We start from the raw sequence: 8,199 nt of genomic DNA, 5'->3' as shown, positions 1-8,199 counted from the left end.
TACAGATATACACAGAATGCAATTTGCCAATATTTCTTAACCAGTCAACTTCCGCCCATCCAAAACCCTTGCCACGGGCATGTTGGCATTTAATACATAATAATATTTCCATCAACCTATTGACAATTCTCATCCAATACTATTTTTATTACCATTCTACAGGCAAAGCTTCCCAGCTTTACATTTGGGTCATTACAACACTGATTCCAATACGATGTAATTAACATCAATACGTATAAAATCATTGCTGTCTGGTTGTTCAACGTACGTCTTCTTAAACCACTAAGAAAAGGTATGATTCAGGCAGCACGAGAGAAAGTTGAAAGGTAACATAATCTGGTAATCTACACTACAGCATTGAGAAAAAATATTGTCAAATTCAGTGTCGATTAGCTATGGGCAACTTAAAGCGGTTTACCTCTTTGCGGTCAGTCATTTTTCAACTAAAATCACAAAGTAGGGTTTATTGTGCACACCTTCAAATTATGGTTGCGGGTTTCCCTCCATTAAAAAAATTATCATTATAAATAAATAAAAATAATAATATTAGGGGGGAGAAAAGTAAGAAAACTGACTTTACACTTTTCTCATTGTGATTCTTCACTTCCACACATGAGTAATGAGCTAGTCAAGAATGTTAGGTGAGCATTTGGTGCTTTGGCTTGGAATTATTCTGAAATTAATGACAGGAAAGATACTATTCACAAAATGTTGAATCCCCAACTCCAGGGGTCTCTGATGTCCCGACCCGACAAAGCATATGGGAATATGTATATCATACTCGATCCCAGATTATTGTTTTCAAATTTCACCCATGTGACCAATTGAGCTGTACATACGGACAATGGAGTAAAGATATAGTAAGATGAGTGAAGGTTTTTCATTTTAAAAATTATATATAGTGCCTTATTCAATCAGAATAAAAAAATTATAAAATAATACATATGCATCTTCACTTAATATAACAAACTAACACAAAAGTGCAAGTTTGAAATATACATGTTTGGTCCGTCATAAACCCAGCCACATGCGAAGAGTAATTGCTGTACGTACTATTTTATGTGTACTTTAACCAAACTAAAAAATTATAGCAATTAACTAGAAAGAATATACCAAAAATAAAAGTAAAGAATTATATAACATTGAATTTTTTTGAGAGAAAAAAAATTGTATACTAGCTATATATTAGGGGTTAGGGGGGTAAGTAATAAGGGTTAGGCAAAAATTAAAAAGTCAAAAAGATGTACTAATCTAATCTAAGCCTTTTACCTTTGGTTTGTTTGCGTAAATATGTTTACCAAGACTTATCATTATATTAGGTGAGTGTTTGGTGTTAAATTATGTCGAATACCAATCATGCATGTGTGATGTGTCGATATGAATATGTCAACTCTCATGATCCATCAGATCCCAAACAGTGCGTATGAGTTGCGTCGCTTCAAAGACATGCAAACTAACTTTAGTAGCCCAGACTTCACTATACCGGAAGCTTATTATTATGACCTCCAATACACATGCCAACCTACAAATTAACAAGCCCCAGCAACCACAGTCAAATTTTACAATTAATTTGATAATAATTATAAAGTTCTAAGTTTAACTCTTCATTAAATCTGTTTATTGACATTCTTAGCTTCTTGATTTAAGACGATTAGTTATGAACAACCTAATATAAACTGATTTATCTAGAAGACACATTCAAATAGTGACTGTGAAAGTGCTTATTATATCAATAATTTTAGAGTTGTTATTATTTGGGAAAAGAGTCAAATAGATTCATGAACTTTAATTTATTCAAAAAGTCAAGTATACACTTAAACTTATAAAGGTTGCAATTAAGCTTTTAAATATGTTATTTTAAAACATTGAAGCTTATAAAACGGTTGGTAACCTGTAGTTACAGGTCACTAGGATTTCGGAGAGCCTCCACACGGGCAATGGGTGGGTCCTTTAGATGTTGGTGATTTTTATAATAAGCTGGTATCAGTGGTTTGTCTATTCTCACTGAAATCGGGAGTTGCATGGGAATGGGGCAGGAAAAGTCTATGGACGATAATGAATTGGCGGAAGAGTCTGACGCAGCCGGCTGCCCCATCTAGGATGAAATTTTATTTCCCCGGCCAGCTAGTAACACTATAATATATATTGCATAATTATTGCCATATTCTATAGTCTTTAGCCCCACAATCATCTCTACTATCGTCTTTGTTCTTTCCATATTTGAATCCTAAGTTGAAAATATTGTCTGCAGCAACGCTCCTTTGAGAACAATTTCAAATACAACCATATTAAAATGAATATCCATTCAAATTTTACTTGAAATAACTCTTTTTTTTTAAGCGCAAGTTAACAACGCTCCCAATGAGGCTCAATCTCATGACCTCCCACATGAAAAAAATCATTATATGTCTTATGAGCACAAGTGCTTGACAAAAATAACTCAATTTAATTCAATTTGAATTATGAGTTCGGAAGCATCACTATAATAATTATACACAGTAACATTGCTTGCATCTTATTAAGTGCATACCTTTTTTTAACAAAAATTCCAATCCCATTTCCCAGTGTAGACTTCTTCCATTTATTCACTTAACACACTTTCAATTTTTTTTTTTTTAATACTACTGACTTTATTACAAACTTACAATGTAATGTTTATTCATAACTACTTTTTTAACCTACTGAAACATAAATGCCCTGTTTGGTAAAATGGTTGTTAACTGATAGCTGTTAGTTGTTAGCTGATTGTGTTAATTAGAGGGTATAAATAGTTGATAACATTAGTTGATTGTATAAAAGTGTTTGGTAAATTAGATGTTAGCTGATAGTTGTTTAGTATAATTTTTTTTTTCAAAAAGCTAATTGAAAAAGTTGCTTGGAGTATCATTTTGAATTTTAGCCTTTTGGAGTTGCAAAAAGCTAATTAACCAAACATTTATATTGATGTTTTAACTAAATCAAACAATTAATAGTGGTCAAATAAGCTAAAATTAACCTATAGGCCAATTTTTTACCAAACAGGGCCAAAGAGTCGATACTAAACTCGAACCCACAACCTTCTATATGGAAGAGCAATTTAATTCTACTAGACCACAAAATTATTGGCACGCTTTTAGGTTTCTTGTATGCATATATTATTGTTTTTCATTATTTTAATGTCGTCATACTTGTAAGTGGCGTTCCGGCGGCTTCTACCTCTCTAACAAGTGGCCTCATTGCCGGCCTCATGCACGCACTAATGTCATATTCGGACATGGGTTAATATAAAAGACGAAATATTTAACTTGTTAATTAATAATTTAAAGTTTTTTTTTACTGTTAATTTTGTTACGATGTAATATCTGTTCATAATTACTTTCTCAATCTGCTGAAACACAAAAAATCAATACAAATAATTTAATTGGTTGGACAGTGAAAAGTCTACATTCATATAAATCAAACTAAAATTTAATTCTAATACATACTCGACTTTATTATATTTTTAGTATGTGGACAAGGCTAATTTATAAGTATTAAATTAAGTTCAAACAAGTTAAATGTATATTTCATGTAAGTCATAGTTTTTACAACCTATGGGCCATTTGAATGGGCACCGAACACGAAAGCATGCCCCAAAATTATTTACAAAATAACCTTTAAAATTTTGTCTTGTTTTAATTAATATAAAATAGCAATATAATATACTCTATTAAAACCATATAGTAACAAATATGTTAACAAAATCTGTTGGTAATGGGTTGACTTAAGAGCTAAAGACTTCTGGTTTTGGATTTATATATATTTATACGGAGGAAGGAAATTGAATGGGATACAAATGGAATACAAAGATTTTATTCATAAATGAATTGGTTGACTACTACTTATCAAATAGCTTGTTCTATAATATATGGTCTTGCCGTCTAGATAGTTCAAATAATGCTTATAATTAATGAGATGTGTCTAGAATAGTTGAAATGGCATGCTGGACCATTCATCATGAACATTGCATTCTTCTAAGTGACAAGAGAAATTTGAGTTCGCAAATCATACAAATAAAGGTAAAATACACTAAGTTATGTACGCAACAAACTCGATCAAAAAAATGTTGACAAGAACCAAACTCGTGATCTATAAGTATTAAAAAAAATGTTTCACAAGAATCAAAACCAAACTCAAATCAAAATTATGTTGACAAGAAGTAAAACCAAACTCGATCAAAATTATGTTGACAAGAACCAAACTCAATTTCTTTCAGAACTATAAGTAGAAGAAACATCTTACTTATATGGAATATGGATCAAGAAGTGGAATAACTGTTTGAGCATCAAGGGTCCAATGCAAAACAAAATATCTTAAATCTCTTAATGATAATAAAGGAACATTAAGCCATTAACCGCAATCAACGCGACAAATATCGAAATTCAGTCAAAAAAAGCGATGGTGTTATGACTGTTGTCCAACAAAGATTGGAACACTAATACATTTTGGCAGTTTGAAATGACTTGAATTGGATATTTGAATCAATCGGAGGGCGCCATACAGTTTTTAATTTTCAAATTTTCCATTGTTCATGCGTTTAGAAATTGGATTCATATAAGATAATATATACAGATAAAGTCATATTTTAAAATAATCATAATTCAAAAGGTGAGCATAGTAATAACGAATATTTTAATTATGCAATAAAAATGATTAATTTTAACATTTCTCATATTAAAAAGTTATGAGTTCAATTTTGAGAGGCCTAAAGTTGATTTGGACCAAGTGCTATTACAAAATTGAAGTATATACCAATTCTAAAGATGCTATTAACTGGTAGAATGGGATATTAAGATCAAGTATGTGTTCCAAGAACAAAATCTTGTTGTAAATTGTCTTGCATGTTAGTTGTGTAGCAACATGCAAAGTTGTAGGAGATAGTGTAGGTGTTCACCATCCAAGAAGAATCACTATTATATGTTACTATCATGGCGTCTTTGTTCACCCTTTGAATCAATTAGCTAATCTAACACATGAATAAACTCATATGTTCTCTCTTGCTAAATATGGGACTCTTAACATTCACCTACAGGTGGAAAATTGGGGCATTTTAAATCTAACCAATTTACCACTTGAAATCGGATTGAACAATTCTCTAAAACGAAAGCTTTGGATGCCACCAAAGTGGACTGAAAAAGGGGGCTTGGGTTTGGACCCTCCCCTGTAACGAATGCTTGGTAGACACCAATACCACGGTAGACAATCGGGTGAACTCAAAGTGGATCGAACATACTCAAATATCATGTTATAATTTAAAGTTGAGCCATAATTACTCAACTAAGCTATAATGCTCATTGAACAGATACTACATTGTAATAGAGCCAGTAGCATTCAAAAAAAGCTATAATGCTCATAGATCAAATCACAATAAAAAAAAAAAAAAAGTTGAATTCAATCAATTAAACAATTTAAATTATGACTTTATAAATTCATATATTGATTCTTATTTTGTTCGATGTAGGAATCTTAACATACCCTTCTATTGATTAAAAAAATATTGTTCTGTAAATAAATTTTATTTCTAATATCATGCAGGTTATTCATGCCACTTAATTAAATCAAGTTGGATCGGTAATATTGAGTGGGATATAGTGCTAACTTGGTCCATATAACATAAACACATATACCCCGCATAGACATCTCAGTTGGTCATAAGAATAAAATTTGAGAACAATATAATGATTAGGGATCGAGTCTCACCAACAACAGTGTGGGGACTCATGTGCGCAGTAAGCAAAAGTCTAGCCTCTGTGATTCAGCTAAGCTACTATGATTTACATCCTTTCAAAATCCTCTGTTGGGCCGAAGTGTGGGGGCCTTTGGAGTTCTAGTAGCCTCTGTGGTGGACCGGAGTGTAGGGGACCCTTGGAGTTATGAGGTGTGGGGGCCTTTGGAGTTCTAGTAGCCTCTGTGGTGGACCGGAGTGTAGGGGACCCTTGGAGTTCTAGCCTCTGGGGTCCAGTTTATTTACCATGATTTACATCTCTCAGATGCTCTGTTGAATTGGGGTGTAAAAGGCCCTTGCGGGGCGTTTGGTTGGAGAGAGGAAATTATGTGAGAAAAGAATTGCAATTCTATGAGAGATGAATTACTAAGAATATAGTGGGAATTTAAATTATAGTGTTTGGTTTACAGGAATAAAATTATTAAAAATTTCAATTGGTATACATGGGAATTGAAAGGGAAAGTAGTATAAGTAAAAAATGCCCATTATTATTGTCAGACATTAATTTTATGTTAAAAAAAATATAGGGTAATTTTGTCTCATTATTATCCTTTTTTCTTCTTAAAATACATGAAATTAAAATTCCAAGGGAGCATGAGATTTTAATTTCATGAAAATAAGAGAATCGTAATTCCGTAAAATTGTAATTCTTTCCAATCAAAATAAAAAATTTAATAGACTTTGAAATTATGTAAAAATGAAATTTAAATTCCCTCCAACTAAACACACTATTGAAATTTGAGATTCAGCATTTTTAAAAAAAGAACATAAACATATATAGAAATATAGAATGTTCCCGCTAGGCCGTTATTACCATTTTTTGGAAAATAAATACTTGAAAAGTTAAAAAAAAAAATAAAAAAATACACAATTCATCACAATTTACTAGAAATGATTCCAAGCCACACACCACAATGATCCCAACAATCATTGCATAGCCGAAAGAAGCCTTCGCATGACCCCACTTCTCAATTATAATATACACACTCATTTTTACTGCTTGATAAGTGCTAGCTAGGGCACCCATTTGTGTTCTCCAAAACAAAATACTATTATATAGTTTGTATTTACTCGGCAAAAAGAGGAAAAGAATGAATCATTTGTAAAATCAATAATTAAATAACACATGAAATAATGAATACAATTATATGTAACACTATGTGGTCTAATGGTACCCGAATTGGATTTTCATTTGGAAGGTTACGAGTTTGAGCCTCAATGGAGGTGTTATTGGTTCTTTAGTATGTTGAGAAAGTATATGAACAGATACTACAATGTAATAGGCCCAGTAACATTCATCAACACCGGTACTGATTTTGCTAAGTATATATAATAACAAAAAAATTGATACAACTATAACACTTTTTAAGTTATATTCAGTGCAAAGGATATTTGTGTTTATCAATATAACAGACGTATTTATATTTTCATAAATTTTTAATAACCCAACTAAAATTTACCTAAATTTTTAATAACAATAATATGTAATAATATTTAATTTAAATTATGAAATTATATGTTTTTATTCATTTGTACAACAGTCAAAATATTTATGCCATGCAGAGTGCCTTAACAACATGATATATTGTACTTTAAGTTATTTCATAATACTAGAGCAACAATGAAGCACATGCATACTAGTCCATACTTTTCATTTGTATGCATATTATATATATTGCACTTCATATGTTGTGGATTATGAATTATTATTAAATAAAACAGAAAACATAAAACATTTTCTTTTAGTAAATGGATCATTATATTCTTTTAGAGGATTTTGCTACAATTGAGTTACACCGATAGAGTCAAAAATCTTTCATAATATTATTCATCTATTTATAGCTAGTTTGCCCTTGTGATGGAATTACTATTGATAGATAATTGTTTTAAAATGTAATCTATTTATAAATTTCCCTTGTAGTGAATCGGAACTACCATTGATAGTTACCTGTTTCAAAATTTAATCTATTTATAGCTCGTTCTTATAGTGAAATTACCATTAACACATAACGTACCATTTCAAAATTAAGGTACATGCCCCTCACCATTCAAACATGGCTAGCTACTATGACCATTAACGATGATGTGTCTTTGCATTCCTAAAATGTTCTAAACCATACATTCTTTTATCTTGTCAAATTCTTAAAGTTAGACCGATGTAACTTCTCAGATATATTTTAACATATTGTTACCTGTGTATAGAAAGCATTTCAATTAGACCTCAATACAAAATTATATTGTGATGCCTTTAGACTATAATGAATTGTGATAATATATTTTGAGCTTATACAAGTCATCACGTTATTTATTATTTGGCTTTGAGAAAATCAAAATATATAACGCAAATAATACACTAACACCTTTTACGTACGTTTACAATTTTCTCTGTTAATGAATTTCTATCTAAAAAAATTATTATTAAAATCTCACATTCAATGCACAATATAATATCATAA

The sequence above is a fragment of the Ipomoea nil genome, unplaced genomic scaffold, assembly GCF_001879475.1.
Source record: "Ipomoea nil cultivar Tokyo-kokei standard unplaced genomic scaffold, Asagao_1.1 scaffold2922, whole genome shotgun sequence".
NCBI classification, from domain to species: domain Eukaryota; kingdom Viridiplantae; phylum Streptophyta; class Magnoliopsida; order Solanales; family Convolvulaceae; genus Ipomoea; species Ipomoea nil.
This window is presented reverse-complemented; position numbering follows the sequence as displayed.